Here is a 22,227-nt window from a genome sequence, read left to right as displayed (position 1 = left end):
TCATATTTCACATGGTGTTGTGCAAGCAGCTATTTTCATTTAAAAATACCTTGACCTCTGCAGCCGCTCTGGAAAACAGTGTGGGGATTCCTCAAAAAATTAAAAATAGAACTACCCTATGACCCATCAATAGCACTACTAGGAATTTATTTAAAGGATACAGGAGTGCTGATTCATAGGGGCACATGCACCCCAATGTTTATAGCAGTGCTTTCAACCACAGCCAAATTATGGAAAGAGCCTAAATATCCATCAACTGAAGAATGGATAAAGAAAATGTGGTTTATATATACAATGGAATACTACTTGGCAATGAGAAAGAATGAAATCCTACCATGTGCAGCAACATGGATGAAATTGGAGAGTATTATGCTAAGTGAAATAACTCAGCCAGAGAAAGACAGATTTCATATGTTTTCACTCATATGTGGATCTTGAGAAACTTAACAGAAGACCATGGGGGAAGGGAAGGGGAAAAAATCGTTTCAAACAGAGAGGGAAGGAGGCAAACCATAAGAGATTCTTAAATACAGAGAACTGAGGGTTGATGGAGGGTGTGGGGGAGAAAGGAAAATGGGTGATGGGCATTGAGGAGGGCACTTCTTGGGATGAGCACCAGGTATTGTATGTGAGCAATGAATCACGGGAATCTACCCCCAAAACCAAGAGTACACTGTATACTCTGTATGTTAACCAACTTGAAAATAAATCATATTAAAAAAAATACTTTGACCTCATTCTTTTTAATAGCTGTCAGCATTCCAATATGTAAGTGTACTAAATGCATAATTAATTAACTAATCCTTCCTTTAGATGGACAATTTACTGCTTTCAGAATTTAACATTATAAACAGTGTTGTGATGCTCATCTTCATATGCTCACTTTTTTACTCTCAACTAATAATTTCTTCAGAGAAAATATCCTAAAAGTGGAAATGCAGTGTCACAAAATATGCACAATTAATATATTGTATAAATTGCCAAACTGCCCCCCATTAAGGTGCGTAAAATTTTGGCTTCTATCCTCTGTTTATGAGAGTATGTCAGTGTCCACTTCCCATATCCCTATCAAGCCTGAGCATTATCATGTCTGCCAGTATGATTGGTGAAAATGTTTTAAGTTGAAAAAAATTTATTGCAAATGAGTATATTTTTCATTTTTACTATTTTAATTTCTTCTTTTATGAATTGCTTGTCCCTGCCCTTTCAGTTGGAGCATTTGTAAGGACTGTTCTTCAATATAAAAAAAAATTCCTAGATTATCCCCCACAAAATAGCAGTAATATATATAATATATATTGGTCAAGAAAATACATAATGCAAGGTTACTATTAAATCATTAATAAAGGGGCTTCTGATCACGATGGAATAATAGGGACCAGATTTATAGCCCCCTCTAAAATAACTAAAACAGACAAATGCCTCTCAAAATATTAGATATTAGGAAAAAACATTTATCTCTCCCTCCTTCCACCCAAGTCCCTGGCAACTGATTTTTTTTTTTTTTTTTTTTTTTTTTTTTTTACTGTCCCCATAGTTTTGCCTTTTCCAAAATGTCATATAGCGGGAATCATACAGTGTGGCCTTTATGGACTGGTTTTTTCATTTAGCAATATGCTTTTAAGGTTTCTTCATGTCTTTTCATGTCTTGATAGCAATTTTTTTAACACTGATTAATATTCTACTGTGTGGATGTACTACAGTTTGTTTATCCAGTCATCTATTGAAGGACATCTTAGTTGCTCTCAATTTGGGGCAATTGTGAATAAAGCTGCTATAAACATTCACGTGCAGGTTTTTGTGTGGACATGTTTTCAAATCATTTGGGTAAAGTAATTGTAAGAAAAGTAATTGTAGGACTCTACGGTAAGAGTAAGTTTAGTTTTGTAAGAAACTACCAGAGTGTCTTCCAAAGTGGCTGTACCATTTTGCATTCCCACCAGCAATAAACGAGAATTCCTTTTGTTCCACATCCACTCCAATATTTGATGTTTTCAATGTTTTGGATTTTAGACATTCTAATAGATGTGCAGTGATATCTCATTGTTTAAATTTGCAATTTCTTAATTACATAGGATATTCAGCATCTTTTTAAAATGCTTATTTGGCATCTGTATATCATCTTTGGTGAGGAGTCTGTTCAAAATTTTTGCCCATTTATTGAGTTATTCATTTTCTTATTGTTGAATTTTAACATTTCTTTGGTATATTTTGGAAAAGACTGTTATCAGATTTTTTTTTAATTTTTCAAAAATTTACATCCAAGTTAGTTAGCATGTAGTGCAATAGTGATTTCAGGAGTAGAATACAGGGATTCAAACCCTACATATAACACCCAGTGCTCATCCCAACAACTGTCTTCCTCAATGCCCCTTGACCATTTAGCCACCCTCCAACTCACAACCTCTCCAGAAACCCTGTTTCTTCTCTATATTTGAGAGTCTCATGTTTTGTCCCCCTCCCTATTTTTATATTATTTTTGCTTCCCTTCTCCTATGTTCATCTATATTGCATCTTAAATTCCACATGAGTGAAGTCATATGATATTTGTCTTTTTCTAATTTCACTTAGCATAATACCCTCTAGTTCCATCCACGTTGTTGCAAATGGCAAGATTTCATTCTTTTTGATTGCCGAATAATACTCCATTGTATATACATAGGATATCTTCTTTATCCATTCATCTGTCAATGGACACTTGGGCTCTTTCCATACTTCGGCTATTGTTGATAGCATTGCTATAAACATTGAGGTGCATGTGTCTCTTCGAAACAGCACACCTGTATTCTTTGGATAAATACCTAGTAGTGCAATTGCTGGGTTGTAGGGTAGTTCTATTTTTAGTTTTCTGAGGAAGCTCCATACTGTTTTCCAGAGTGGCTGCACCAGCTTGCATTCCCACCAACAATGCAAAAGAGATCCTCTTTCTCCACATCCTCGCCAACATCTGTTGTTGCTTGAGTTGTTAATTTTAGACATTCCGACTGGTGTGAGGTGGTATATCATTGTGGTTTTGATTTGTATTTCCTTGATGATGGTGATACTGAGCATTTTTTCATGTGTGTTAGCCATGTGGACACCTTCTTTTAAGAAGTGTATATTCATGTCTTTTGCCCATTTTTTCACTGGATTATTTGTGTTTTGGGTGGTGAGTTTGATAAGTTCTTTATAGTTTAATTTTTTTAAACATTTATTTATTTTTGAGAGACAGAGCTTGTGCGGGGTAAGGGAACAGAGAGAGGGAGACACAGAATCCAAAGCAGGGTCCATGCTCAGAGCTGTCAGCACAGATCCCAAGGTGGAGCTCAAACTCAGGAACCATGAGATTGTGACCTCAGCCGAAGTCAGATGCCTAATCGACTGAGGCACACAGGTGCGCCTATCAGATGTTCTCTGAAAATATTTTCTCCTAGTGTGTGGTTTGTCTTCTCATTCTCTTGACAGTGTATTTAGCAGAAGTGTTTGAGGTTAATGAAGTCCAATTTGCCCATTTTTAGATTTTTTTAAATTTTTTAATATATGAAATTTATTGTCAAATTGGTTTCCATACTTTTTTTTAATATATGAAATTTATTGTCAAGTTGGTTTCCATACAACCCCATTTTTTTCTTTTCTGGATTGTGCCTTTAGTGTTTTATCGAAGAAGTCATCACCATACCTGAGGTTGTTTAAATTTTTTCCTACATTATCTTCTAGAGGGTTTATAGTTTTGTGTTTTACATTTGGGTTTTTCATCCACTTTGAGTTAATGTTTGTGAAAGATATAAGGTCTGTGTCTAGATGCATTTTTTGGCATGTAGATGTCCAGTTGTTCCAACAGCATTTGTTGAAAAGACTATGTTTTTCTCCATTGAATTGCCTTTATTTCTTTATCAAAGTTTAGATGACTATATTTGCAGGTCTCTACTTCTGGGTTCTCTATTCTGCTCCATTGTTCCAGTTGTCTATTCTTTTGCCAGTATCACACTACCTTGATTACTGTAGCTACACAGTAAGTCTTGAAGTCAGGTAGTGTCAGTCCTTTGACTTTGTTTCTCTCCTTCAATATTGTGTTGGTTATTCTGGGTATGGTTGAAGTTTTTCACAGTTCGAATTAAACAAGAAACCCACAGCACTGAGAAGCTCAACAAACCGAAAACTATAAGAAAAAAAACAATACCAAGGACATTGTAATCAAGTTTTGTAAAACTAGTTATAAGGGAAAATAATGTTAAAAAGTGGCCAAAAATAAGACACAGAGGACCAAAGATAAAGATGACAGATTTCATGCCTGAAACAATATAAGCTAGAACACAACATAGCAACATCTTTAAAGTACTGAAGAAAAAAATGTCAACTGGCATTCTTTACCAGTGAAAAAGTACTTCAAAAACAAAGGTGAAATAGACTTTTTCAAATGAACAAAGCTAAAAGATTCATTAGCTGCATTTCAAGAAATTCACTAATTTTGAAAAACTTTTGTTTTATAATCACGTAATATGTATTTCAAAAATCACAATTTTTATTTCTGAAGCAGGTGTTTTGTCTGCAGATGTTACTGGTTAAAGATCCATATCCCTTTGTATTAACACCAAATACATTAACATCCTTTGTATTAACACCAAAGGCCCTCAAATTGAGGTCCTGTGACCCACAAATTGAGAAACATTGTTTTAGAATATAAACTTCATGGAAAATGAAGATCTAATCCAACATCATGGAGTAGACGAATTTATTAGGATAAAGGCTGGGTTGTAATAATATCAAAGAAACATAGTGGCTTAAAAAATACTGGACTTTATTTCCTTCTCATAAAATAACCCATGCAGGAGGACCAGGGCAGTGTGGCAGATCAAGTGGTCAGGAATCCAAGTTTCTTACTATCACCAATATATTGCCCTCACCTTCATGGCCAAAGGTGATCCAACCAGTGAGAAAGGGGCAAGATAAAGGTGAGGGTGTGTTTCTTTCAACAGCATGACCCAAAAGTTACATATGTGTCTTTCAGTCATATGCTATTGGCTAAAGCCTGGTCACATGACCATACCTTGAAGCCAGGAAAGCTAGAAAATATAGTCCACAACTGGGCAACAATGTATACTCAGCTGAAATTTATATTACTGTGGGTGTGGGGAGAAAAAATACTGGGAAACGATTAACAATCTCTGCTAAAGTAAGTTAGTGACAGAGTTAAAACTAGAAGAGGAAAAGTGCACCTGACTGGGAGTTAGGAAATATGGTTTATAGTCCTAAATCAGCCTCTTAACCTCATGATTAAACCAAATGGTTAGTCCATGCTTCACCTGAATTACCTTTATTATCTGCACCAGGGTTCTTAGTGATTCTTTTAAATTGTCCCTCTGGCGAGGAGGAGAAGACCAAAGACCTAGAAAGTTCCATCCTATTCTTTCAGGTAAATCCTATTCCTTACCAGACAGTGACCCTTTAAGGGGTCATTAGCCCTATGTCTGCCTTGGGGGACACAGTCTCACATATGAGACCAGAGGCAGAGCTCTGAACCCTGGGCTGAGGTTTGCCCCAACTGCAACATAGTTCCTAGTCAAAAGCAGAATTATACCAGAAGATACATGACAGACAAAATAGTCGATAAGATGTCCCATTTGATGTTATCATCAGCATTATTCTTGCATAAGTTCCAATGGATGATACTGGGAGTGAAGAGGCAGGGTGTTATTTACCCAAAAATCTAAGCTGGTATGGGAATGAAAATAATTACCTTTCTCTTCGGTGTAAAATAAATCTCCTCTCTTCATTGAAGCCTTAATTTTGAAGGGAAAGGAAGTTAATTTTAATTAACAAAAGTTAATGCTATTAATTAAACATTTGTTCTATTTTCACATGTGCATGCAAATTTGCTTGAAGACATAACTAGCTCTACTGAGAGTATAAAAGCTTTATTTTGCTATGAAAGAGCACAAATGGTGATAAAAATTAAACCAAAATTGGTCAAGATACTTAGTTGAGTACATCTAATTCCTCTTTAAGTATTACACAATACAGGGAATAAATGATTTCATTTTTGCCAATAAAATTTAGTTTAAGTTAAATTTCTATCACCAATAAAATCAGACAGTAAGTTTGATAATAAATTTTTTTAATGTTTATTTATTTTTTATTTTTTTATTATTATTATTTTTTTTAATGTTTATTTATTTATTTTTGGGACAGAGAGAGACAGAGCATGAACGGGGGAGGGGCAGAGAGAGAGGGAGACACAGAATCGGAAACAGGCTCCAGGCTCTGAGCTGTCAGCCCAGAGCCCGACGCGGGGCTCGAACTCACGGGCCGCGAGATCGTGACCTGGCTGAAGTCGGATGCTTAACCGACTGCGCCACCCAGGCGCCCCTGTTTATTTATTTTTTAAAGAGAGAGAGAGCGAGCGCACGTGCGCGCACGAGTGGGGGAAGGGCAGAGAGAGAGAGGGAGACACAATCCGAAGCAGACTCCAGACTCCAAGCTGTCAGCACAGAGTTCGATGTGGGGCTCGAACTCATGAACTGCAAGATCATGACCCAAGCTGAAGTTGGATGCTCAACCAACTGAGCCACCCAGGCGCCCCAGTAATAATTTTTAAAACATCAGTTTTTCCTAAACTTATTCTTACAGATTATCTAATTTTAATCTCCCAGCAACTCCAGGAGAAGTGATTTTTGTCTTATTAATGACTTGAGCTTTGAAGAGATTTATATGTATAGCTCTTATTATTATTATTGATAAAAACAGTAGCTTAAGCTCTATCTTAGCATCTGACTCTAAAACAGGTACCATAAGTATATATGATGCTGTCAAAGATGAGTCAGAAAATAAAAGGAGAAGTGGGAAACTATAATTATCTGTCCAGATGAGTGGTAAGGCACTCATTTGCATTATGGTTCCCAAAAGGAAGAAAGGCATTCTGCCCTATTTGCTCATGTTGGCTGAAAGCATAAGGGGCACTCAGAACATTAAAAATACAACCTAAAAATATACATCAACAGTCCACTCAAATATACTGTATTATATGTAGATTAACAGTTTGTATACATACATTCATACATACACTTATACAAGTGTATGCCCTAAATGATCGTTAGTCTACTTCCTGTCTCTGTAGATTTCCCTACCCTAGACTTTTGCAAAAATGGAATCATATAATATATGGACTTTTGTGGCTGGCTTTCTTCAATTAGCGTGTTTTCAAGGTTCATCCCAGTTACAGCATGTACCAGTATTTCATTCCTTTTCATGGCCCAATCATATTCCATTATACAGATATAATACATTTTGTTTCCCATTCATCCACTGATGCACAATTGGATTGTTTCCACCTTTTGACTATTTTGAGTAATGCTTCTATAGACATTTGTGTGCAAGTTTTTGTGTGGACAGAGGCCTTCATTTCTCTTGGAAAGATACACCTTGGAGTAGAATTGCTGGGCCATCTGGTAACTCTATGCTTAATCATTTGAGGAACTGCTAGATGGTCTCCTACAGCAACTGCAACATTTTACATTCCCACCAGCAACACATGAAGGTTTCTACTTCTCCACATCCTTGCCTGGATTTTACCTTTAAGCAATATTGCTTTGCTTTGAATGATGAAATAAAAGGAGAGGAGGTAAAAACCCTGATGATCCATCAGAGGCCACACCAACTCCAGACTACTTTCCAATTTCCTTAATGTGAGAAAAAATAAACCTTTACCTCATTCAATCCACTCCTACTCTGGGTCTCTGTTAATGACAGCCTAACACAATTCCTAATTCATGTGGTTCTATTAGCACATCTTGAGCCTTGGAACCTCTCAAAAAATCATTAAATTGAATACGTATTTATTTATTCTGTGGAAAAGTTTTTTTGTCATCCTGTTACACTCTTCAAAATGTATATTACTGTATAATTTTTCTTAATTTCAGATCCCATCATTCAATAGCCATTCTCTTTTTAGAAATTGTTTCAGGTACTTTGTAAGACTGAAACAACTGGATATCCAGAAACAAATGGAAGTTTATAGATGGAGCATTTTTTTTTTTTTTAATGAGAAGGAAAAACCCTCATTGTGGTGATATAGAATGAGCATGAGTTTATGATTTCCTTTCTGAAATATCCTAATGTTAGGACAACAATAATGATAAAAAGTCATTTAAAGATTTACCTGAAACTCTCTGGGAGCCCAAGGAATTTCAGTGCCATGCTGACCTGATACTGCTTGTAGAACATATTTGTTCACCTTAAGACACTGTCTTCAAAGCCACTTTTCGCTTGCATTGTTTGAGTCACCGCCCAAGTTTTCACCTTGGCCTTTAGAGAAGTAAAAGAAACCTGAGTAATTGGTTACATAAATCAGCTTTTGTACTCATTTCCTCCAAAGCTTGTGTTCCAATTATCTGCATTTTGAGAAGATACTGCGAATACACTATCAACCTGTGTTCTACTGGCTTTCTTGTAACAAATTTAAGTATCTTCCACAAAGCCAGCCTTTGATAAATAGGGTTTCTAATACATTTTCATGTAACTAGTAAATCACCACTGGTGGAAAGGAGAACATTAGGGAGTCAGGAAATTTTGTGATCTATTTCCCAGTGTTTCAAACAACTGATTGATACATTCACCCAACATCCATGGAGCACCTACTATGTTAGAAATAGCACTTTATTCTGTTAGAGATAATATTTTTTAAAATTCCAAATAATGTTTTTACACATTAATGGTTCTTAGAATTAAATATTTTAAAACAAAACATCTTTTTTTTTTAATTTTTTTATTTTTTTAAATTTTTTTTTTTCAACGTTTATTTATTTTTGGGACAGAGAGAGACAGAGCATGAACGGGGGAGGGGCAGAGAGAGAGGGAGACACAGAATCGGAAACAGGCTCCAGGCTCCGAGCCATCAGCCCAGAGCCTGACGCGGGGCTCGAACTCACGGACCGCGAGATCGTGACCTGGCTGAAGTCGGACGCTTAACCGACTGCGCCACCCAGGCGCCCCTAAAACAAAACATCTTAATTGTCTTGCCTTCACAAAGAAGCCTTTGTTTCTTATTTTAAAGGGTTTTGTGTTTTTTTTTTCCTTCGTACAAACAGCAAAAATAATTTGGTCTGTGTTGTTAATGGGTTACTTTGAGTGCTTCTTATAAAAGCCAAATATATAGGAACTATGTTTTTCTCTTCCAAAGTTCCTCTTGAATTTCAGCTTTTCAACAATTTGCTATTTTGTAGATCATATTAATTCAGTACTTATTTGTAAACATTTATTAAGGATTTGATGTTTTCTCGGCTTTGTATTTTGTGACATACTAGAACGAACTCAAATCTGTCTATGACAAACAGAATCCCTGAAGAATACATCCAAAGAATAATGTCAACTTTTAAGGTTATATAAATTTATGGAGCTGTACCATTTTACTTTCTATTTAAATGTTAACATCACCTATACTTTTTTCTCTATCTACCTTGGTTAGGCACCTTTCTATCCTAAGATTAAGCTAAACCTCTTATGTATGGTTCAGAAAACCCTGGATTCAACTCCCTGCTGAATATGCTATGAGCTGAACGCCTTAAAGGCACTCTGGGCAGTGTCTTCATCTGTACATAGGGATAATAACTCCACCTACAGCACCGGGTTACAGCAAGGATTAAAGGTAAAGTATACAGCATATGCCTGACACATAGTAGCCTGTTCATATTAGCTGTGCATCATTAGTCAGTAACCATTTTCCATTCCATTGTTAAATTGTTTCAACCAGTGACTACTCTATGGACTTAGTTATAAATATATAACATAACCAGGGATTGAGTCATACATAACACATTGGGATTGCTTTTTAGCATAATTTTAGGAAGCACCTATTGCAACACCTTCTCTTTGTGTGATCAACGCAGGGTACTCTAAAGACAAGAGCTTGTTTTTTTTTTCTTGATGAAATTACTATATATATATATATATATATACACACACACACACACATACATATACATACACAGTTGTTTTTTTTTTTTTTTTTCACATAGCCTTTCTCCTTTAAGCTCAAAGTTGATTTCCAGATAAAGGCCCCTGTAACTTTTCTTGGCATTGAAGTCATTTAGTCTCCTGTTTTCTAAAGCCACACGAGTCTTACGTGGAAGCGAGTAGGACGCACCGTGCACAGCGCAGAGGGAACCCTGGGGCGTTCGCTGCGGCTCCCACCTGTCGGCCAGGTCATTGTGACGTAAACGCTATGGACACGTGGAACACCTGCGGGAGAGCAGGGGTGGGGTCACCCAGAGCGGTAGATCCGAGCGGGGGATACCCCAGGAGATGGGGGTCGAGGAAAGTCCCCAGGGAGGAGAGAGAGAGGGAGGTTCACCCCCCTCATCCCGGACCCGCCCCCCAAAAGGTGAGGCCTTCGCCCCCTCGCTCCTCCGGATGCCAGGGTCCTGCTGGGAGGGGTCGCCCTGCCGGGCGTCTCCCGAGGAGAGAGGAAGGGAGGGGAGGCGAGGCGGCGGCGCCCAGGGCGCCGGCGTTCGCTGGGAGGCGAGGCCGCCCGCTCCCCCCGGCCGCTGCGCTGCGCTGCGGCGCGCACGGGCTCCGCCGGCTGCTATTCCGGCTGGCGGCGACCGCCGCAGGAAGGGCCGGTTCCTGCGCTCCCCCCGCCCCTTCCCTCGCCTTCTGCTGACGCTGACGTCGGATGAGGGAGCTGGAGGGACGCTCCGACCGCGGCCAGGAGGCTCTCGGGGGCCGGGGCTCCGAGGTACCTGCCGTCCGGGGTCGGGGCGGGGGCGCGCCGGGCGGGCTGCAGGCTGCAGCGGGAGACGCCCGGCAGCCGCGGAGGTCGGGGCGCCAGCCTGGGGCCGCCAACTGTGCCCTCCGCGGGCGGCGGGTGACAGACAGGCGGGTCGCCTCCTCCAGTCCCTGGTCCGCGTGTGGGAACCGCTACAGCCCCTACCCCTCCCCCGCCTCCTCCCTCGGGCCTGGGCAGGTCTGGAGGATGCGCGCGCCATGAGAGCGTGCGTCAATCCCGGGGGAGCGGGAGGGAAGCGTTCGGGGCGCGGGCCGCATCTCCTGCCCCAGCGCCCGCGGCACCCCCACCCACGCCAGCCCACTCCACCCACGCCGTGCCTCGCCTTCCCAGCAGCTGCGGCCCCGGGACCCCGAGGTCCCTTCTGGGCAGGGACTTGCGTCTGGGGCTGACTTGTTGACAAGTTCACCTGCCGCGGCGCCTGGTGTTTGCTTTTCTCTTCGCCCCATTGCCCATCTTTGGCGGAGGTGGCAGGGAGCAGATGGGTGCCTCTTTATAACCACTAGTGCCAGTTGGCCTGAGCTTGGTCTCCAGCGGGTGAGGTGCTCACCAGCCTTGGACCCGACTGGACCACGAGTCCCTAAGTGGGCCAGGTCCGTGCAAACCCTCGCGCGCCCGGTTTCCTTAGGTTGCTACTGGCTCCGCCTTTCCTGCCCTCGGGCTATTGCAGCTCCTGCTTCCTCTAGAAGCGAACATATCCTGTTATTATGTCTGCCTGTGCCCAGAGGCCCCCTTCCCTTCCTTTTCCACTTTTTTTTTTTTTTTTTTTTTTTCTTGTTTTGTCCCCAAGTCCCCTCAGCTTCTCCTTGGGGGTCTTAAAAGTACTGTGTCCTTTCGCTGGGGAAAGACATTAACTGCCTGGTTAGAGAGATTTGCAATTTAGGAAGAGAATCAGGTTCTTTTCTGTTTAGATAGCATTACAAAATCAGCACTAGAAAAGGTGCTAGGTAGCAACCTTAGAAACAGATCTGGTAACTTCATAAAAATCATTAGGGCCTGGAAAATGTATCACCAGCTGGTTTGAGAATGATATTGAATGTAGGAAGAAAGGCACCGAAGGCATTGGCCATTAAGATCTTATAAATTATGACTCATTGCAAACATGTTCCTGTCCAAACATTTCAGTAGTCTCTCCAGAAAAATCTCAAATTGGTTTCTGTGGACCTTTGGTTTACATTTTCTGAGATCTGAACTGTTCCTGGGGTTTGGGAGTGAAATAAGAAATGCTTATAAACGAGATCAATGTTCCAGACTCAGTTTCTTAGCTTCTATTTAAATCACACACACCAGTCTAAAAATACTTTAAAGTGGGTTTCAAACCAGTTTGTTTTTAGGTTTCGGTCTTTATTTTTGAAACGTCATGTGTAGAGAATACAATAGGGGCAAAATCAGTTTATAATTCTTAATAGTTCAAATATCGCTGTCTGGTTTTAGATTACCGTGTATATAATTACAGGAGATGTGGCTTTTCAGTTGTATTATTTTGCATTATATAGATAAACAGTTCTGTCATTAAAGATATGTGTTTGGAAAATGACAGTTACACAACCTGGGGTTTTTTTTTATTTTTTTAAAATTTTTTTTTCAACGTTTTATTTATTTTTGGGACAGAGAGAGACAGAGCATGAACGGGGGAGGGGCAGAGAGAGAGGGAGACACAGAATCTGAAACAGGCCCCAGGCTCTGAGCCATCAGCCCAGAGCCCGACGCGGGGCTCGAACTCACGGACCGCGAGATCGTGACCTGGCTGAAGTCGGACGCTTAACCGACTGCGCCACCCAGGCGCCCCAACACAACCTGGGGTTTAAAAAACTGAGTGTGGATCCTCCCCCCATGGGTCATTAAATGGTAAAGGCACTGGACGGTAAATGCCTAGAGAGTTTAATTCATATTTGTCTTTCCTCCATTTGGTACACTTGAGTATCTGATTTCTCTGAGCATCTTTATTGCTATGCATTTCTCTACATGTCAACCTTATGACAAATACAGAAGATTGTGTTATTCAAAAGAAAATCTTCAAGATTGCTGCACTTTCAATATATTTGACTAAACAGTCCTCTTTTTTTTTCAGGTGCAAGCAGTTTTATCAGAGGCAGGGAAGTGTGGCAACCATGAAGTGACATGGTAGGGTCAACCTGAATTGGTGTGAAGTTCAGGGTTACAGAAGCCTCATATAAGAGAAGGTGCAAAAGTTGATAGGCCATAAGGATCAGAAAGAACTTTTCCTTGTTATTGGTTGAGTTCCACAGCTAGAAGCCTGAGGGTAGGTGGCAACATTTAGGATTAGTGCACTGGTCACAGATGTCCTTTTTATTCCATCTGTATTATCAGATTTATGGGGACCATGGACAAAGATGCAATCTGCCTGTTATTGTTCATAAGGTATTACAGATCACTAATTAATTAACCCTATCCCCATCCTCACCCCCTTCTGGAATCTGCCTTGGCAGAGCCTTGAACTCAAAGACTGATAGAGGAGAAAATGTTTTTTCCCATTTTTTCCCTAAGCTGTCACATTTTGTACCACAATCATACCTAGCTAGCATCATGGAGGATGTGCAGAGGGCACATAGGCTTTGAATCCCAAAAGAGCAGGATTGGAAGCCCAGCTGCAACCCCCAACTAGCCATGTGACTTTGAGCAAGTAACTTAGGCTCTCTATAGATGTCATCATTTCCTTATCTACAGAGCAAGAATATCGACCTTGTAGGGTTGTAGTCAGAATTAGAAATAATACATTTAAGTGCTTTGCACAGTAAATAGGACTCAAGTAATAGTGATTTATTCTTTTACATGCTAAACCTATGTGCTATCTGTGTCTGGAGAGGATGCTACTGCTCTTCTCCTGAGATAGGGAATGCGTTCCAATTTGGTTTTGAACAGTTCAAGTGTGTTGTAGCAATACTAAGGGCCTGGGCTTTCCGGAATACTCCCCGAGGCTGGGAGATTCAATCTGTGGTCCAGGAACAAAGCAAAGCTAATTTGTTCCAGTGGGAATAGATCTTCCAACCCCCTGCCACTCAAATGTGATCCATAGACCAGTAACATTGGCTTCCCCTGGGAGCTTGTTAGACATGCGGTATCTCAACCTGCCCTCCCCCCACCCCCCAGGCTCCCTGAATTCAAATCTGCATTTTAACAAGATCTCCAAGTGATTCATGTGTACATTAAAGCTTGAGAAGCATTGTCCTAACCTGGTATTTATCAAACTTTTGTGTCCGATAGGATCATTTGGGAACTTGTTAAATGTGGACTCCTCGCCTGGCTTCTCCCATCTGCTGTTAACACTTCATGTGGCTCTGATGCCACCACTCTGAGAAACACTGCTCTAAACTCTTCATCCAGCGTACTGCTCTAAAATGGGCCTCCAACGATTGTTTTAACAAAGCATTTTGGCAAACATGATCTTTTTTTATATTCAACCCCTTTGAACTAAGTAGGTATTATAATCCCTCTTTATCTGATAGAAACTGAAGACTACAGGCATGATTTACCTAGAGAATGCATATGGGTAGAACTGTCTTGAACCTCTATAAACCCTAGTTAACCATGTTTTCACTACTCCAACATCTAAATTGATACAGTAGATGTGTGTGTACGTATGTGTGTAAGTAATTTCAAATACTAATGACTCTCTCCAGGACAGGGCTGTACATAACAGCATTTTATAATGCTTTTAAACAAAGCCTTCCTTCTGTATGACTGTATGGACAGTCATACAGGATAGGATAACTGATTTTGAGTTTCATCCATAAAGTGAGGATGCTGTTGACCTGTCAGGATAATGCACAAAACATACAGCTCAGTGTCTGAGAAGTGGTAGTTCCTCAACTAATAGCAACTCCTTGTCCCAGTGTAAACCTAGTGAGACGGTGAGTTCATGAAGAGCTGAGAAAATGGCTTTGATCATGATGAGAAGTCTTTTCTTGCTAGTGCAGATGGCCAAAGCAGGGAAGTGGGGTCACTACTCAACATTTGTTATGTGTATGCCATATGTTACACACTGTGCTAGTACTGGGAATCCCAAGTCAAGACCCAGACCCTGCCCTGCTCTGAAGGAGTTTACAGCCTAATAAGGGGGATAGGAGAGTCTGCTAATTACACTTAACCGTAAACAGGGAGGGGATGAAGCCCATGGCCAAGGCATCTTACCCGGATGATAGAGAGTGAGAGAACACACAAATATAGAAAACCTGAGAAATCCATGGAGGAGGTGACCCCTGAGTTAAACCTTAAAAAACCAATAGGAATTTGGCAGGTGAAAAAGGTTAAGAGTAGAGACAGAGAGTTCCCAACACAGTAAACAGGTTACAAAGAGAATACTGGCAAATAGTCCTCATGTCTGGAGCCCAGTGTACGTGTGTGTCCTTACTAGCTGAGTGACCTTGGGCAGTTTTGATCATCTGTGAGTTGACAGAATTAAATGAATTAATCAGGGTAAGCACAGGACTGGTTTCAGTTGTGTGCTGGATAGTTGTAGAGGTGGTGGAGGTATTAGAAAATAGAGAACTGAGAGTAAAATGTCATTAGAATTAGAGAAAATTGAAGAAGTCAATTTTAGAATGCATTTAACAGAAAACAAGTAGAATTAAAAGAGGATGACCGAAAAGGATACCTGAATGCAGTACCGTACTGTGGGGTCAGAAACAAGAAGTACGTGTGTCTAGGGATGAATCACTGAGCATGTACATAATGGTATGTTGTCAACCCTGAGAGTCTAGATTTGGGAGTGGAAAGGTCCTGTTGTTCTAGTGGTGAGAGTATTGTACAAGGAGGGACTACAGAGCCCTGCAGCTACTTCCAGCACACCCATTAAAATCCATTCCATTACTTGCCACCATCATGATCTCTCACACCCACTTCTCTGTTCCCAGGATAGGGCATGAATGTTACACCAACGTCTGAAACCTGTTGGTACTTAGGAGAAATCTAGCCTTCTCTGCGTGTTTCTAGAGAAGTGCATCCTAAGCCAGAGACCAAGGAGATAATTGTAATAAATGGTGCTTCCTCTTCTTTTTAAAAAAAAAAAAAATTTAATGTTTGTTTATTTGTGAGAGAAAGAAAGACAAAGCATGAGTGGGGCAGGGGCAGAGAGAGAGGGAGACACAGAATCTGAAGCAGGCTCCAGGCTCTGAGTTGTCAGCACAGAGCCGGATGTGGGGCTCAAACTCACAGTCTGCGAGATCATGACCTGAGCTAAAGTTGGACGTTCAACCAACTGAGCCACCGAGGTGCCCCAGTGCTCCCTCTTCTTAGTGTTGAGGAGCCTGAAAGCCACTAGGAGTCCATCATCAAGGTTTTCTTGTGCACAAGAACCATGATGGTAATGGATTTAGGACTAACACAGCACCTAAGTCTGCGACCAAGAGACATTGTTTTTATAGAAATGGAGCCCATTATTTAGTCTCTTTCATCTAGGAATTGAATGGAATGGTTAAAAACAGGAGCTTAGAGTCAAAAGCAAACCTAAGTTTATCAGTTATTGACTTTGGGCAAATTATTTTACCTTTCTAAGTGTTTTTTCTCACTTGCAAAATGGGGTGGTATCCCCTCCATGGTGGCTGTCCACACATGAAATAATGGTGTTAAGTGTTTCACACATGTAAAGCACTCTGTGAATGGTAGCACATAATTGTTGCCCTTTGTTCAGCACATATTTTCTGAAGGCCTACTGCGTTTCAGGTACTGTGCTTTGTGTAAGAAGGTAAAGATGAACCCGTTAGGGTCCCTGCCCTCAAGGGACTTGCATTGGAGTGCCCGAAATGCAGACGTAATGAGCTCAGTGCAGGAAAGTGGGAGTGTGGGGTACCAGCAGCATGGGGCAGTTAAGGACTATAATCGAGGACAGGAGTGGGATGGCCCTGGGGGTGCAAGGGTGGGTGTTCAGTTAGGAAAGCCTTCACTGAGGTAGTGACATTTGAGGACAGGCTTGAAGTACACTGTAAGTTGCCAGTTAGACAAAGGAGGGGAAGACATTTTGAGGGAAAGGAACCTTCATAAAGCCTCCAAGAGGCATAGTGTATTCAGGAAAGCTCTAGTATTCTGAAATGGTCTGAAAGAATAGTTCTGTGTGGAGTGTAGTAAAATTTTTGAATTTTGCATTGGGGTTTTTTTGCTAAGAATTTTGGAATTTCTCTAGTGGCAAGAGAAAGCAATTAAAGCATTTGGAGTGGGAAGGCAGCATGATTAGATCTGCATGTTATAGTAGTAGTTCAGACCAGGGTATAAAAGATTGGAGTGGGCAGATTTAGGTATAGTGTTGCCTCTGAAGTCCTCGACTAAGTCCTGGCTGTCAACATAGAAAAGAGAAGACACATTTAATAGCTTTTTAGGAAGGGGGCACCTGGGTGGCTCAGTCGGTTAAGCTCTGACTCTTGATTTCAGCTGAGGTCATGATCTCAGGGTTCATGAGGTTGAGCCCTGCTGTCAATGCAGAGCCTGCTTGGACTTCTCTCTCTGCCCCTCCCCTGCTCGCTCACTCTCTAAACAAGCAAACAAACTTTTTTTTAAAATAGCTTTTTAGGAGGTAGATTGGAGAGAACTTGGAGACTGGCTGCAAAAGATGAGAGAGAAGTCACATTTCCAGCTTAGACCATTTAGTGGGTTTTGTGCCGGTAATTAACATAGGGACCACAGGCCAAAAGAACAATTTGGAGATGCACATGGAGAGAGAGAAGTTCAGTTGTAGATGTGCTGAATCTGAAATGCCTGTGGGACATCCAGGTGAAGATTCCAATACAGAGATGGGAATTTAAACACCTCTCTAGAGTACCAGATCCATATTTCCATCTCCCTACTGTGACACCTGGAGAGGTGTTTAATTTTGATGTCATCGACATATACAGCTGTTGGTTGAAGCCACAGAAGTGGATTAAATCACCCAGAGAGGGAGGTAAAGTGCGAAAGAAGACAACCAAGGTTGGAACCTTCCAGATCACTGATCTATGAGATGTGGATACAGAGAAAGAGGAGCTAACAAAGAAATTAGAAAAGATTCAAAAGTGCAGAGTGTTTGCTGAGAAATCAAGGAGGGAGATCTTAGCCAAAGGTCAAGTGAGATGAGCATTTAAATTGGGTTCCTAGTGAAAAGCTTTCTGTAGCATGATAGAGAAGGGAACCAGACTATGTGGGCTTAGAAGAACTCAGTGAAGAGAAGGAAGATATGGTAACCGGAGGAAGAGGTTGAAGAATATGAGCTAAGGGCAGAAAGGGAGGTTGATTAACTTGAAGGGAAGGGATAATAGATGGGCAGGTACAGCAAAGACGGCTAATTGTTGACTGTTGCTGGAGTGTCTCTGTATGGCCTCATAGCATGGCATATCAGGGCTCCAAGAGGAATTCCTAGAGAGAGTACTCCAGCAAGCACTGTGAAAGCTGCAGAGTGAAGCTGTGTCATACACAATGTTCAGCTTCCACATTGCTTTCTGGAACACTCCAGTCAACAATAGTAGCTAATTCTGTCTTCAGCTATCTGAGCAAGGTGAGAAAGGGCGGAGGGAGTGAGACCTGTCCCTTCCAGACAGAAAGAAGGAAACAGCAGTAGTTATAGTCATGATGCTGGATAGTTCCAAAGAAATGAGCAGTGGTGCAAGAAGAGTGGAGGCTATGAGAGGAGGTGCCTAGCGCAATGCCAAGAGCTGTGATTCCCTACAGTGAATGAGGAGGGAGACTGGTCATCACTCTAGGGAGTTTTCTTCCACCTGCTGCTCCTTGAAGGCCAGGATTTGTATCTTTGTATCTAATGCTCCCTCCTCATTGTTGACATAGGCAGCACAGGCATCATTGTGAAGTTGGTAAACTTTGCATTGGTGCCACACCACTCCCTCCTTTCTGCTTCCTGCTTCTCTTTTCTCTGCACTCCTGACTTGGACCTGTGCCCCTTTTACTACTTCCTGGTTATTCCACCTACACTACCAGGTATATGCTCATGGCCCTGTCTTTTCTGATCCTCATCAAAAACAAAAAACAGTTTTGCGCCTTACTCACTCTGGGTGTTGCTGCTATTTAATCCTGCAAGTTTCCTCCCTAAGAACCTAGAGAGAATCTGGAAAAGAGATCTTTGACTAGTTCTCACCATCAGCTAGATGAGCCAGTGTAGGCAAGGGGGGCTCTGTTGGTTGTGACATGTGAAAATACAGAACTTCTTTTCTGTCTGCTTCTCTTTGCTCCTGACTTTTATTTTAAGGTCCCATTGCTTCTCCCCCCTCCCCTACCTGGGCTGCCTTCATCCCTTGCTCTGAAGCCAGCCCAAACCCAAACATGAGTTAGCAGCTGCAACCTTACTAAGAAAAGTCCTTGAATACACGCCATTTCCAGAGAAAGGAGCTGTGGTAGTTTGTTTACAGGACCTGTGCATAGCATAGACATTTTTAAACTACTTGCTGGTGTGTGCATATTTCGGTAATTTAAGACTAACAAAAAAGGTTTACTCTGTGCCTTGGAAATTTTGTTCAGCCCTGAGCCTTAGTTCTTTCCCCCTGCGAAAACAGGAAATTATACTAAATGATCTATAAATTCTTCCTAACTTTCAGTGATCCTGTGAAAACATAAGAAATTATTTGATCATCTCTATGCTGTACTTCACCTTATAAATTTAATGTTAAATAATGAGCTTTGTAAACATTCATGTCTCCCTAATTACCCCAGTTGCTGACATTATGCCTGTGTGTAATTTCGTAGAGTTGTGGTCACTACATTCACATACTTCCATCATGCCTGTAATATTATTAACCATTCATATATTTCTATATATTTGTATATGAATTATATATAATGTATTTCATTTGTAAATATGTATATACACTTTATATTTGTAGGTATATATTTATGTGGCATATGTATATATATACACGTAGGGAGAGAGAGAGACTTTTCATTTTTGAATTTTTTTTGGTGGTCTTATAGTAGTTTATGTACTTTTTATTTCCATGAATCTGATTTGAAACTCTTAGTACATTTTATACATAGATTTGGACCTTTTTAAAGCAATTTATTATGAAAATGTGGATGCAGTCATTATGTAGGTCATTTAAAAAGACTATAAACGTGTGTCTGTATAAACACATCTACAGTCTTTGTATATATACATATATATTTAAATATATGAAATTTTATTTTTGTAATGACATTTCTGACAATAATTATCAGAGCTTCTAGGGAGAAAGAACTATTTAAAGGTATTTGTATCTGTACAGAATGTTGGTGACTTGAATTATGAAATTAATTTCTAACTCTTTGCTAATTTGCTCAATGTCTTAGACCAAGGATGTATGCGAAAATATAATAGCAGCCACATATGCAATTTAAAAAGTACTAGTTGACACGTTTAAAAAACTAAAAGGGAACAGGTGAAATTAGATAATATATTTTATTTTATTTATTTTTTGATTTTTTTGATATGAAATTTATTGTCAAATTGGTTTCCATGCAACACCCAGTGTTCATCCCAACAGGTGCCCTCCTCAGTGCCCATCACCCACTTTCCCCTCCCTCCCACCCCCCATCAAACCTCAGTTTATTCTCAGTTTTTAAGAGTCTCTTATGGTTTGGCTCCCTCCCTCTCTAACTTTTTTTCCCCCTTCCCCTCCCCCATAGTCTTCTGTTAAGTTTCCCAGGATCCACATAAGAGTGAAAACATATGGTATCTGTCTTTCTCTGTATGACTTATTTCACTTAGCATGACACTCTCCAGTTCCATCCACGTTGCTACAAAAGGCCACATTTCATTCTTTCTCATTGCCTAGTAGTATTCCATTGTATATATAAACCACAACTTCTTTATCCATTCATCAGTTGATGGCCATTTAGGCTCTTTCCATAATTTGGCTAAATATATTTTATTTAACCCAATATATTCAAAGTATCATTTTAACATAAAATACAAAAATACACATATAACATATAAAATATAATTAAATATAAAATAGAATGTATAAGTAGGTATTTACATATAATGTTTTGATACAGCTTTTATCAAAAATATGAATATATACAAATGTGTTGATATAAAATATATATACTTTATATAAATATTAAATATAAATAAAATGTAGATTTATCAGTGAGCCATTTTACCGTTTGGGGGGATATACTAAGTCTTCAAAATCCAGTGTAGACTAAAAGCATACCTATATTCAGACTAGCCATCTTTCAAGTGTCAATATCCATATGTGGCTAGCAGTTACTGTATTTGGACAACACAATGTTAAAAGATACACTTATTTCAGATAATTCTTCTATAAATTTTTTTTAAATTGTTAAGAGTTTTCCAATTGTAAAATGCAGTTTTAAACTATAATTTAAGGAAAACATGTATTACTATCATTTAATAATATCCTGTGCTGGCAGTTGAAGAGTATACAGTATTTCTTTGTAGGAGGCGATTGCGAACTTTATCTGACTCTGGTGTTCCTTCCTATTTCACCCTTTTTTTTTTTTTATTTTTTTTTTCAACGTTTATTTATTTTTGGGACAGAGAGAGACAGAGCATGAACGGGGGAGGGGCAGAGAGAGAGGGAGACACAGAATCGGAAACAGGCTCCAGGCTCTGAGCCATCAGCCCAGAGCCCGACGCGGGGCTCGAACTCACGGACCGCGAGATCGTGACCTGGCTGAAGTCGGACGCTTAACCGACTGCGCCACCCAGGCGCCCCTATTTCACCTTTTGAAGTTGAGGTTTTAGAGAAAAAACTACCATAAGTACTAGAGATTAAAATCTGTATGCTAAATTTGAATTGACCTTTGAAAGTTATGTAAACCAACCTAAATAAAATCAAAGGTGAGTACAGTTTATAGGCAAGGGTTTTCAAAAATCTTTTCTTTAGCAAAGACAACCTAGTTTTTCTTTTCCTGTCTCTAGTCTTTTAATCCATTTTATATTATTTGTTCTTGTGGATTTCTTTAAGGTTTGTTGTTTTCAAATGCCAGCTTCTTTGTTATTTCTGCCATGTTTTCTTTTTTGTTGTTGTTGTAGCAGAAAATTCACCATTGATTGTCCTTTGCAAGCTGTTCTTTAAATAAGAGATGAGCAAAATCTAACTCATGTCCCTTCTGAGCTGTTTGAGGTTTTTTTTTTCTTATTTTTTTTAATGTTTATTATTTTTGAGAGAGACAGAGACAGAGAGCAGGGAAGGGGCAGAGAGAGACACACAGAATCCAAAGCAGGCTCCAGGCTCTGAGCTGTCAGTGCAGAGCCTGACACAGGGCTTGAACCCACAAACCTTGAGATCATGACCTGAGCTTAAGTTAGATGCTTAACTGACTGAATCACCCAGTCACCCCAATGAGCTATTTGAGTTTTGCGGTTTGTTTGTTTTGTGGGAACATAACATTTTAAACTAACATTAATGGTGAGGATGATGGTCTTTTAGAGACTATCTTGACTTGTTCTTTTTTTAGTTTCTTAGAATATGAAATGCTGTGTTGGATATTTTCCTTTGAGAAATATCTCTTGGGAAAGAGGGAGAAGCTGA

General features: G+C 40.2%; 1 protein-coding gene and 1 long non-coding RNA gene across 5 annotated transcripts in view; one reads left to right on the top strand and one right to left on the bottom strand.

Moving 5' to 3' along the window:
* Positions 1–4,029: 4,029 nt before the first annotated feature.
* On the bottom strand, positions 4,030–10,189 carry LOC116737941. Its single transcript, XR_004343295.1, has 4 exons — positions 10,118–10,189; positions 8,135–8,280; positions 5,717–5,759; positions 4,030–4,138 (listed from the first exon to the last, which is right to left on the bottom strand). It is a non-coding gene; the product is annotated as an uncharacterized LOC116737941 (long non-coding RNA).
* Positions 10,190–10,538: 349 nt separating this feature from the next.
* Positions 10,539–22,227, top strand: part of ICA1 (islet cell autoantigen 1) — a 150,013-nt gene continuing 138,324 nt past the window's right edge. For 3 of the 4 annotated variants that reach the window (XM_032592417.1, XM_032592416.1, XM_030308012.2), the window contains exon 1: positions 10,638–10,708. The gene's annotated coding sequence lies outside the window, so the exon portion shown is untranslated. Of the gene's footprint in view, positions 10,709–22,227 lie in introns of all 4 variants that reach the window. The other variant, XM_032592415.1, reaches the window with a different exon arrangement.

The sequence above is a fragment of the Lynx canadensis genome, chromosome A2 (assembly GCF_007474595.2).
Source record: "Lynx canadensis isolate LIC74 chromosome A2, mLynCan4.pri.v2, whole genome shotgun sequence".
NCBI lineage: Eukaryota > Metazoa > Chordata > Mammalia > Carnivora > Felidae > Lynx > Lynx canadensis.
Note: the sequence above shows the minus strand (reverse complement) of the source record. Positions and strands in the feature narration are given on the sequence as shown.